Source organism: Manacus vitellinus, unplaced genomic scaffold (assembly GCF_001715985.3).
Source record: "Manacus vitellinus isolate BGI_N305 unplaced genomic scaffold, ASM171598v3 scaffold_89_pilon, whole genome shotgun sequence".
Taxonomy (NCBI): Eukaryota; Metazoa; Chordata; class Aves; order Passeriformes; family Pipridae; genus Manacus; species Manacus vitellinus.
In genome coordinates this window covers 692,372-704,833 of record NW_021940863.1, presented here as the reverse complement: position 1 = coordinate 704,833, position 12,462 = coordinate 692,372, and the positions used below count along the sequence as shown (strand labels likewise).

Here is a 12,462-nt window from a genome sequence, read left to right as displayed (position 1 = left end):
TTTAACACAGGAAAAGCAGTCTCAGGGCTACATTATGTATTGTGTCAGGCATATAATTTGCTTATATCAAGTAAAACTGTTGTACATAATAATTTGATGATCTCTCTCAAAAATAAATGCAAATTCAACGTAAAATTAAATATATTTATTAAATTAAAATTTCCTCGTTTTAAATCTGAATTAAGGTCATAATTTGCCTAAAATAATTTTACTTAAGAAGCATATCCTTGGACTCACTGTCTTATCCTGTCCACGTGATCAAGTAAGTTACTATCTTTCCTTCTTAAAGTGCAATTTAACATCATTAGATTTAGCTAACGGAAAGTGCAAGCCACTCATGATTCTGAACATTACCTTATACTCAGATTAAATCTTAAAATAATAATTTGATTAGCAAGACCTTGATCTGGATACTATGAATATTCCATCCAGCCAGTTTTAAGAAAGGAAATTTTGGCCATGTTTCAAGAAAGATTTTCTGGTTGTGTAATCTCCTCATCGGTCTTGTGATCAAACCTTTTTTTCACTGAAGAATTTTGCAGCTTTTTGTCTATTAAAACCAATAAATTTGGGTCCATATCATTATGTTAATTCCAACATATGTGGGATTATACAAATTCTTAATGAAATAGTCATTGAAGTTTATGAGTCATTTTGTCCATCAAAGAAATTTTTTCATGTTTGCAGACCTTTTCACTAATGACAATTGCCTTTCAGCAGCAAAAGATTGGAAAAAAGGAAACATTATCGATCCTTTTCCCTAAGTACGATGCTACCATAAAATGTTGGAAATCTGACTTTGAAAAATGTGCGACAGAAATGTATGAGGCATTTTTATAGTTATTCTAAAATGGAAGGATGGTAAGATTATGATAGTAAAGCAGAGAATCAGAAGATGCCATTTCTTTGCACTGATTAGCAGCCATACAAGTAATGTGACTATTTAGACCTATTTTCCCATTATATAAAACAGGGATTTCAGTTTAATTCAAAAGATTATTTAGAAGATCAACTCCTTGTGAACTTGAAGCATGTTCTTGATGAATGTTACATAAGTTTACGGAAGACATTACCTAAAACTGGGATAGTTTAGACATCTGACATGTGTTTGCATTCAGAACAAATTTTGGGTAGTCTTTCAAAAATACATTTTAGAGCAAAAGGAAAAATAAGTCAGTGTGTGGAAAAAAGACCTGATTTTCCAAGGTAAAAGACACAAAAAGATAGTTGAGAAAGTCAATTCTGCAAGACAAAATGAACTATGCTTTTTATTATGATGATGATTCCACTGTTAGTACAGAAAGAACATTTCAGTCACTCTGCTGAAGTGGGAGTCTCATTTTACTTCAGAGTTTTGATTTGCTTTAAAGGAGGACACTTCACACTTTGGTAAAATAATATCAGCCAAAATACATCTTGCTGTGTCTGTCTACAGTGGATGTTATTCATTCTGTCAAAGCCAGTAGAAAATCTGTATCCTTACCCTGTATAATAGAAAACAATTTTTAAAAGAGCACTGATCTTTCTTGCTATATGTGACTTGCTTCTAGCAAACTACAAATTCAGTTCCAGACTCCACAAGTCCAATCTTATGTTGTGGCCTTTATCTTATATTGTAATTCCTCTTAGATGAACTGAAAAAACTTCTACAGAACTCGTGTAAGTAAATGAATTTACAACTGAGGATTATTTTCAGTGATTTTTCATAAATGGAATGCCATAATGTTACTGCTACTTAATTATGGTTTGATTTTTGTGAAAATTATATATTGACCAAATATAACTTTCTGATTAAATTCTCAACAATTCAAAAGTTTCCAGTACTTATCTCCTGTTACCAGAAAGACATCAACTGGACAGATAAAAAGACCACATACTCTTCAGAGAAGAAATTATACAACTTTTTCTGCTGTCTGCAATGGCCCTGAGCAACAGTCTATGTTTTGTAACTAATAGAAGTAATGAAAAAAGATGGATGTGATTACAGTAAAGTAAAACTGTATTTCTAATGAGCACCTTCTATCTAAATTGCAGGTATACAAAACCAGAAATGAAGCTGTTCTGAATATTCACCCTTAAGGTGAATCATTTGCTGGGTAATGAAATCCTCTGCAGTAAACTCAAAAAACACCCTGTACCAGCAGAGCAAAGGCCAGTTTGAAGCATGCTTCATAGCCCTTAGCTATGAAGTCCATAGCTATCTGGCAAGCTTGGAGTAAGAGCCGATAGCTCTTACTATTCAATTTAATTTCTTTTTATTCAGAGTATGTATTTCAACTTATCATTAACTGCTGGATGACAAGACAGACAAGGTAAAGGTCATTCATTAACACAGTGTTATCTAATTAAATTCAGTTAAAGTATTGATCACATTGATGGTAAATAAGTTAGATTCAGACAGCCATTGTACCTCCAGGCCTTATAAGCATTTTACTGTCATGTACTTGGTATTTTTCAAGAGGAAATATTTGCACTCCTTATCATTGTCAGAATTACAGTGTTTCTCGTGAAGTTATAATTTTTTGTTTATGCATGTTAATTTTGTAAATATTATGTAATCTAATGTCTAACTGCAAATTAAGTAATTGCTTCAGTGCTGATTGATGCAATAGATCTACTGAAGCAAAGATCTTGCAATTACAAATTAAATTATTAGATAACTTTGAAGTGGCTTTAAAAACTCTATTTATGGAAATTGCTAGGAAATTATGCTCAAGCAACAGGACAGAAAATGGAACAATATGAAAGGCAGGAAAGAGCACCAAACAGTAAAAGTGTTTCTTTGACTATCAGGCTTATGTTTTGTGTTCTGCAGCTACCAAACAACCATGCTCTAGTGAGATATAATTACCATTTAATAGCTGTCAATATGTTCAATTACTTATATTTACTTTTTTGTCTGGGTCTACATGCTGTTTGGGAATAAAACAACTGCTAAACTAAAAGGTAGTATTGCACAGCCTAAAAACATAAAATTGTGTGATGACTTACCTTTTTAAATTCGGAATTTAATGTGGGAGCATTAAAATTTCTCAAAACTAGTCATGATGGTTAATAGTGCCTTTTCTTATTTTAGCTAATATTGGGATTTCTTGCTTATATCAAGATCTTGTTATCTTATATCCAACTAATATCAGGATCTATTTGAAAAAAGTCAATCCAGTGGATAATGTCAGGGAAAAACTAGTTAAGATAACTCTTTCCCTATTAGGTAACTCATGAAGTACAATATGTGAAAGTATGCTGTACTTTTTTTTTTAACAGGAATGCTTGAATTTCTGGACTACCAAGAGGTAAATTGTTACCAAAAACCATGTGTCTTCCTCTATAACTTTAGTTTAATCCTCGTATATTCTTTCAGAGTATGTTACTGGATTGTCACATATTCCTCAGTATATTTCATAGACCTCAAAAAGGAAACACTGAGCTACCCATAGAGATGAATTTTAACCAAATTTGTACATTGTGATTAAGGGAGAGAGGTAGCTCATTCTTTAAAGAATTATTTTCATTATATAGCTCAAGCTGCTATTTCCCCAGCTTTTGTATACTCTAAATAAAATTTTTCCTCACAGCATTTATTTTTCTTGATAAAGTTTGAAGGCAAGTAACAGGTTCAATTCCACTTTTCGTGACTAAATAGCACTATTTATTTTTACTGGTGTACAACAGAAAAGTTCACAAGCTGGAACTCTCATCTTTTCAAGAGGACAGAAAATGAGTTTTTCACTGCCCATTCTTCTCCAGTTGTCATTTCTGTTTCATTATCTTCCTTTTTCTGTAAATTTGTTCCTATGGTCAACTTTTCATTGTACTTTTGCTTTTATTTTTTGTTATGTTCTTTCTCTTTGTAAATTCCTATTGAAGTTTTTCTTTTGCTATGGTACTATTCAGCTTGACATAAAAGCATGATCACATGTTCCCAGTCCTTCAAATCTTGAGCTGTTGTCCTGAATCTTTTCTTATATAATTGTAATATGACTTGGGCTTTCTTTTCAATTCAGTAAGATTTTTGGTTCTGTGTGTGACTCTGTAAGAAAAAGAACATCTTCATGAACTAACATTTTCATCCAGCACTTTGTGATGAATAGATGCCTGGTTTTACCCTGTATTTTTTTAGGATAGAACTTAATAATCATTGACGTGGTTTTCTAGCTGTGTGATCACTTTTTAATACCAGAGAATGATATCTTGAGGAAGTTGTTCAGGAATTTGACTGGGATTTAGTTGAAGAATTCCTCCTAGGTGAGTAATGTTTCCTCAGCAGCTGTTCTGATAACTCTTTGGTATTTGCTCCTGTGGACTGAGCAGAGATTATTCTCCTCCCTGAAACACATTTAGTAGGCACCCATCTTGTAATGTCACAGTCTGTTCTAATAAATAGCAAGGATCTTGAATTCACAAGTATCTGCTTCTCTCATGATCTGAGAGGACTTTGTTCAAAATGTCAACTTCATATCATTAATCGCACATTATAAGATTCACAGATATTAACCTTAACTTACTGATTATTAACCCTACATTACTTTGAGGGGAAAGGAGGAATAATAAATCACTTACAAATGACACTGACAGTTACATGAAAATTTTAAAAAATAAGAAAGTAATTGATCTTATATTTAATAAACTTATTGACACATATCAATTAAATTCAACTGTGATATACGCAAGCCAAGGTCAAAGCAGGTTAAGATGTAAATACCTATCACATTAAGAGGAATTCAGTCATATTACTATCAATAATTCAGCTTACATTTGTCTTTCACCACACACCTTTATTGCAATAAACAAATTGTTCTAAATTCTTCCTTTTTCCTTTTAATGAATTGTGCACTGAAAGTTGCATATTTCCCCAGTTATATTTTTTGCTGAAAGTTATGCACCTTTTATTTTCTAGAAAAAAAATCATCATGATGATAAGAGTTAGTTGATATTAAATCAGTTTGCTTGCTTCTTTGTTTGGAACAATAAATTTAATTTTCTGAATAAACTTTTGTTTGTAATTTCTCATTGAAAACAAGTTCTAAAGTTTGTAAGGATTCACAGAGAATTCTGTTTCATGCCTAATGGTGAACAAGAGTAAGTATAGGAAAAGTTTAATTACCAATATTATCAGGAAAAATCAAAATGACGTCATATTCATATTTTTTTATCAATTTAGATTTTTAATATATGTTAGATTTTCATCCAAATTTTCTTGCGCAATAAGATCTGGTATTTATTAAAGAAAATTTGTCTAAAGGAAGATTTAGAAGCAAACAGAAGACTAGAAAATCTTGTTATATTCACTGTCCCTCTTCCCCAGGTGATAGTAGGAATTTGAAATAAATGCTTAAATAAACATTATCTCCAATGTGGAGATTATTATAAGAATATCAATCTTGTATTAATCAGGCTAGTTCAAAATTATGAGACCATTGTTTGTAGTCTTTCTGTTGGAATTTATTAAGGACTACAGACTAAAAACCCCAACACCTCTCCTGAGAAACTGCAACAACAGAATTACGTTTCTGCCAAGTCACTTTTTTAGCATTTAATTTTCTTTTAAGAAACATTCCCAAAAGGCCATAGATCTAACAATAGAAAGTGCCCACTCAGACCCCAGCTGGAATTGAGTCTCAATAAATATAACAATATTGCAGACAACCCAATGCTTGCTAATTGTTGTAAAACTGCCAGCCTGAAAATGACTGCATGCTGCAATATGTGTTGTACTGACACTGAAGAACTGTTCAATGAGATGGGGGGAAATAGTTTAGGTACAGTTTCTTTGCATTTGTCAGATTCTTATTATTACAATAAATTAATTTCTTAGTTCAACAGACCTTTCTCTTGTTTCCCAGAGATGTGTTTTAACAGTCATGTTAAAACTCTACATGTTATCAGTATATTTTGAATATTTTCTGTGAATACTTTATTAGTAATTGACATATTAAGCCAGCTTTTATTTCTTCAGTATATGAATATAAATGTTCCTCTCACCATAATAAATAATTCAAACTGAACAGGCATTTATAAATGAACCACATTTAAAATCAAATTTATCAAGCACTACTGAAAAGTTTAATCTAGGAATCTCATTTGTTTTACAAGCTCCCCAACCAAGGATTATAATTATTTTAAAAATATTTTAAATTGCACTGGTATTTTCAGAAGAAATATTGAAGGCAGAAGAATTACAGAAGACATTTTTTCACTCCAAGATAAAGTTTTTTAAAAATTCATTGTCTGTCTAAAGTGCACACACTGTATTTAATAGCATAAATGAAACAGTTTGAAAACAGACAAACCCAAGGGTGAGTTATGTTTTTATCCTGAAATTACAAGCTCCATGCTGGGATTAGTTACAGTACATGTAACCTACAGATAGAGTAACTCAGAGTTTATTAATACTCTGATAGTCATTTGTCTTTTAATTCCTGTTGCAGAATTTTAACAAGATAATTATGTTTTTCTCCACTTCTTCCTCAAAGCTGACTAATATCTTTAAGGAGAAGAAACAGTGATCTTGATTCCACCCCAGAAAGCACTATACCATCACAATATTGTAATAAAATATATAACAGTTGTCTGAGACAGTTGTCTGAGACAACTGTTAGGAGACAATTGATTTGGTGCCATGGAGCAGAAATCACAGAACAACAGAGAACTACTCGATTTCCTTCCCTCTCCCCAACTATTGTATGAACAATTAAAAGACTGAAAAGGAAGGAATAATGTAGAAATTATAACAGTTGTATTTGCTTCGCTCTTACAGTGAACACAGATCACTTTCTTTTACCAGAATACAATGACTAGGAAAATATAAAAGATTCCTTCCTGTACATTAGTGACTGCATAAGCATCTGTAGGGCATAGGAGCTGCAATTCCCAGAACAGACACTGCACAGTGAAGTCCTAAACTGAGTTGATTGGTGAACTTCAAACGTAACACAGACACCTGAAAGTTGCCTAAAGGAAGATAATGCATTGTTCTATGTCTAGGTTACCCCTTTTGTGTGTCACTGCACTGCTGTTGTCCTTTTGTACACTGCTCACCATGAACAATCAGAGAATTTGAGCCTGCCCCTAACTGCTGCATCTACCCCACTTTGGCTGCATGTGAGCATAAGGAAAGAAAGGGAGTGGCTGTGTGCAGTATTAAATTAACACAGGGCTCTGTAGTTTACTTACAAAGTCATGAGAGATTAATCATTGTTTTAAGCATAACTCTGTGATTAAACAGAAGAGTAGTCTTGATTTTCTTTTATTCTTATCTATTGCACCCCTTGGTTTCTATGCCTGGACACTCAATTTCTCCTTTCTTACCTCCCTGCCTCTGTTCCCATCCATTTTACTCTACAGCTCTTCTAGTTCCATTCTTTCAGTTTCTTACATAGACAAAATTTCTATTTTCACAAAATAGAGTGTGACTTTACCTTTGCTATTACCTCATTGTTTTCCTCCTCACATCTGTTTTTGATCTGTATCTTTGGTGCACATTTCACTTGATGCTAGATCTTGATTATACAGCTGACTAAACTCTATACTTTTGCAATCAATGCAAAGCTGCATGACAGATTACATTGTTAAACTGAATAATGTCTATAATTATTTTTATTAAAAGTCTACTAAATAAAACAGGCTAGAAAAAGAACACAGCCAACAAAGTGCAATCAATCTCAAAAGTTTTGTTAAATTTAAAGAAGCAGAAACTGTTGCTGCTCCACTGAACCTGTGGCATTACTTAGTAACAGGCTGCCTATTAGAAGCCTCTTCACCTAAACAGCTTGGAGGTATGAAGTTTTAGGAGCAATAGGAGCCCTTTGAGAAGGTAGGAGAAAACCTTCCCCTCAGGTAAGGCAGGTAGCAGAATGGGATCAGGGAAGCACAAAACAAGTGTCATAACAAGGTCTGTATTTGAAGGGTTTCAGCTCTGCTAAAGTGCAGCAAGCTACGTCAGCCTTGTGAAGTCCTTGTAGTGAAACAAAAAAAAGCAATTCTGCTATTGTTCAACCTCTCTGCTTCTTTATCCATATACTGCTCCTTTATGTATTAGGCTTTATAACTAAGTCTATTAATTATTAGATATACCATGAAACTGTTTTTGTTTATCTACAGAACACATTTTAGTTTCACTGCATTTTAAGTGCAACAGAAAAGTGCCACAGAACTTTCATCAAGATGACATGTTGATGCCCCTTGACACAACCATAACAGAAACAATACATTTTTGAATCCCTGAAACTTTTCTCCCTTGCCCATCCCTGAACTCCACCTAGATCTAACCAGACCAGAGCAAAATATAGACTAGGCAACCAAGTATTTCTCACACACACACAAAAAAAGAAACAAATTTACCAAGAAACAAATTTACCAGTGGCAATGAACCAACACAGGAGGAAAATGGTCATGCAAAAATAACTCTGCTTACATCTAACTGAGGAATGGAGATACTTCTTTGGGACTTACCGGTTTGCTGCTGGGTACTAATGAGCAATTACACTGTGGGACCATAAGGCTTTTCTTGTCCTTCCCTTAAATTTCTTCTGGTCCAGTATACAGCTATGTAAATTTATCTTATATTTGTGAATTAGTTACTTATAATTTCATTCTTGAGTTAATATAACTGAATAACTAGGAGTGGGCAGTTTCCCCAGAGATTAGGAGGCTGTCAGATACCAGTGACATAACCAAATACAATAGAGGTGATCTGATAGGACTATACAGTACAAATAAGAAGTGTGTAGTTGCTGAAACCAATATTGATGTGCTCAGCGCTGAGTTGAGAGGCCACATGTGTCATAATGACACAAGGCCTCTTTAGTTCCAAACTTGGTCCTAATTCAGAGATCTTGCATCAGACTGAGCTGTATGAGATAACCAAAGGACAATAACGTTAGATTTTTCAGAGAATGTCACACTTCATAGAATTTTTCCTTCTGAATACTTAGGAATGTTATTCTTAACACGTGGTTTTTGCTTTCTGTTTTTGCTATCTATTAATGCAGCTGCAGTGCTTGAATATGGTAGTGGGTAGCATTCATGATTATTTTAAAAAATGGCAATTTGTTGAGTTTTAAACTTTTATAAAAATTAACTAACCACTGAAAATGGGAGTGAAAAAGAAGAATTGCACAAAGTCAAAAAAAATCCCAAAACAGAGGAACATTTTCTTCTACTTTTATATAAATCTGGTTACTAAGACATGGTTTGCTATGGTCTTTCTTGACTTTCTTGACTATCTGACATATATACTGAGATATATCTATATCTGAGATATATATCTATATATCTATATATCTCAGATATATAGCTTTATCTCTCTCTGTATATATGCCACAACTTAAGTCTATGGTGAAACCAATCCTTTTTTGTTTTTTTGCAAATATGTTCACTATTGGATACTTTTATAAAGAATGAGATTAGAAGGATATTTACAATTTTTCCAGTCCCTTCTTCCCAAAACTTGAACTTTGGTTGGTTGGGTTTTTTTGGTAGGGTTTTTTTTGGTTTTTTTGGGTTTTTTTAAAATCTTTTGGGAGAAGAGAAATGTAATATGTGCAAGAATTATACATATTCAGGAGGAAACCATGAGATGATTTAATTTTTTTTTCAATGTCTAAAATATAAAAATAAGCATATAAAAAAGGGGACATATCAGCAGATATCAGTAGTTTTGTTTTCCTCTGGACTTTTAAGAATGCATACAACAACCAAAAAATGAACCAGTTATCTACAGCTTAGAAAAATAAAAAGGAATATGTTATTTAGAATAGTCATTTTACATCTGCCTATATTAAAAGACTATTCATGTTCACTGGCACTTAATTACAGCATATCTGACTATATTAACTGATATTTCTGATGTAAAGAATGGCAATTATTTTAGTACATTTCTGTTATTTGCAGTAGTGACAAAATTGCAAGTTTGTCTCAAGCCATTTAAATATTTTGTCAACACAATGAATTTTTTCTGAGTCTAATAAGGCCATTAGTTTATAAACATTTCTAAATTAATAAACAACAAAAGCAATTTATTCTTAATAGAAAAAAAACCCTGAACTATTCCTTTATGTTTAATATAACAGAAAATCCATTTCCACACTACAATCACTCTGCAGATAGAAAAGTAACAAATTAAAAGTCTTTGTAAATATCTCCTTTCTCACTCAGCGAACAGAAAATACTCTGTTTTCCCACAAACATGGATGTATTATTTGTGGGCATTGCAATTTGATAGTATATAGCTTTTATGTTTACTTTATAAGTTTCTCTTATGATAATGAACCATATTTGACTTTTGGACATTTACTTTTATTTCATATAGTATTTTTGGTAGATATCTAAATTTACTGGAAAGAGGCTGTTATAGATAATAATCATGGGTATTTAGTTCAATATCAGTATTTCTTCTCATAAAGAAGTGTGAGGAGAAGTTACTTACCAGAGGTCTTCTCCCTGATGTATTTCAAATAAAGTAGTGACGCACAGAAACAGATTTCTGAAGCCCAGGAGTTTCATTTTACCATCATCTTCTATTCCTGTTTTCCCAATGCACTTTTTCTTTAGAAACACAAACTTGGGTTTTTCCTCTTAGAAATAACTCAAGTATTAGTCATTTTTTTATTTTTTGTGAGGTCATAATCACAGTTTTTAATGCAATTTTCAAGAGAACAAAGCTTGTTGTGAATCACTGGTCACAAAATTAATGCCTGAAACAGAGATGGATTAAATTTATTTCATATTAGTTGCAGGTAACAGAGCTAAACAAAAATTAGAATTATTTTCTCCTAATCCACTTTTAAGAAGGGAAAGATGATCTTTGCTAGAACATAACATAACCATTAATATTATTTTTTTCAGTAACTTAATAAAACTTCATATGTAGCAATATAGAGATAATTAAATCAGTAATTTCATCGTGTTTCAACAATATCCTAATAACCCACAAAGACAAAAGTAATCACTCATATATTTAGCAAAAAAACTGCTTAGATGGCTTGCAACTTTAAGATCTTCACAAAGTCTAAGTTTTAACAATTTTGATTTTGATAGGTAGGATTGATTTTTCACATATTTCTTTCTAGAGCAAATATTAGAGAAAAGTAAAGCTTCATAAAAACAATTACCTTTAAACATTAATTTCATATTTTGCTAGTTCCTTTCATATGAAGAAAAATACACAAGACAACACCTATTCTTGAGCTGTGTTATGCTGCAGGTTGGGTAGAACATCAAAAAATGCCTAAGTGCTATTGACGTGAAATGTGGTATTGGTTTAGATAGATCTTTGTGTGGCCCCAAATCTTCGTTCGCAAAGCCTAGTCATGTTTTGGCCTACGAGGGGGATTCTGTAACCCTTAAGAGTTATTAGCTGAAGCTTTAGCATTATAATACTTGAATTGAAATGGTTACTAGAAGTATCTGTCATCACAACAAGACAGTGAAAGGATAACAGCAGGTAAAGTTTCAAACAAGGACTATAAAATGCATCTTCTGCCTGGAGGATAAAAACTCCACATATTTCCAATAAGCTTCATATTTTGGTGCTCCTAAACTGCTGAAAAGTGGTATGAATAGCCGTTACCATCCTTGCCCAACAAATATTCAAACAACTCTGTTCTCCTATAATAGCTTACAGAGTTTAGTGATTTTGGAATAACTTGACTAAAAATACCATTTTGAAAATCATTGAACTGCAGTTCATGAACATGAACATGCAGGAACGTGATAGTGTTGGAAGCATTACTGGAAGGAAATGAGGGAAGTTGGTCCTCTACTGTTACTTCTGGTCAGGTATGGGTACAAGCAGTGGGAGAGGCTGGTGATCTGGGGAGAATAAAAGGGTTCACTTAGGCTGGGTGAAGTACAGGGAAAAATTAAGAAATTCCTGTGAGGCAACTATGGAATCTGACAAGCTGATTTTATTCTGCCTTTATCTCCTGACAAGTAAGTACTCTTATCTCATTTTTTTCTCTTACAGTGATTCTTGTCAAAACACAAATTGCATAAGCATTATTTGGCCCAATAACCAGAGACTTCATGAAATCAGAGACATTCTCGTATAATTTCATGCAATGTAATATCCGAGGAAGGTATTCCTACATACTTTAATACAACTCCATACCTTAAGAAACTCTGCAGTATAATGGCCTTAATGGAAAAAAAAATGGTATTTACATTGGTAGCAAACCTATCTGGAGCATAGATGTATACAAAAAATATACTACTATCAAAGTTACTGCAAAATAAAATGAGGAAAAATAAAACACAGTACAGATTATGTCACATCTGTCAGTCCTAGGATAACTTTTTGCTTGGGACAGTGGGAACCAGTCACTCCAGAACCTTACACACAAACACACAATTGCACCTGCTACCTTTCACAGCTAAGAATTATATGCTTTTTATACACAGGTGTTTCCCCTGCAGTTTTGTCTTTTCATAGTACTTAGACTATACAGACATAAATATGGGGTT

At 32.9% G+C, this 12,462-nt stretch overlaps 1 long non-coding RNA gene across 1 annotated transcript in view; it reads left to right on the top strand.

Moving 5' to 3' along the window:
* The first annotated feature begins 2,204 nt into the window (after positions 1-2,204).
* The window catches only part of LOC108641917, a 32,042-nt gene continuing 21,784 nt past the window's right edge, over positions 2,205-12,462 (top strand). The window contains exons 1-3 of the long non-coding RNA XR_001922340.2: positions 2,205-2,312; positions 3,265-3,293; positions 4,181-4,245. This is a non-coding gene — a long non-coding RNA (uncharacterized LOC108641917). The remainder of the gene's footprint in view (positions 2,313-3,264; positions 3,294-4,180; positions 4,246-12,462) is intronic.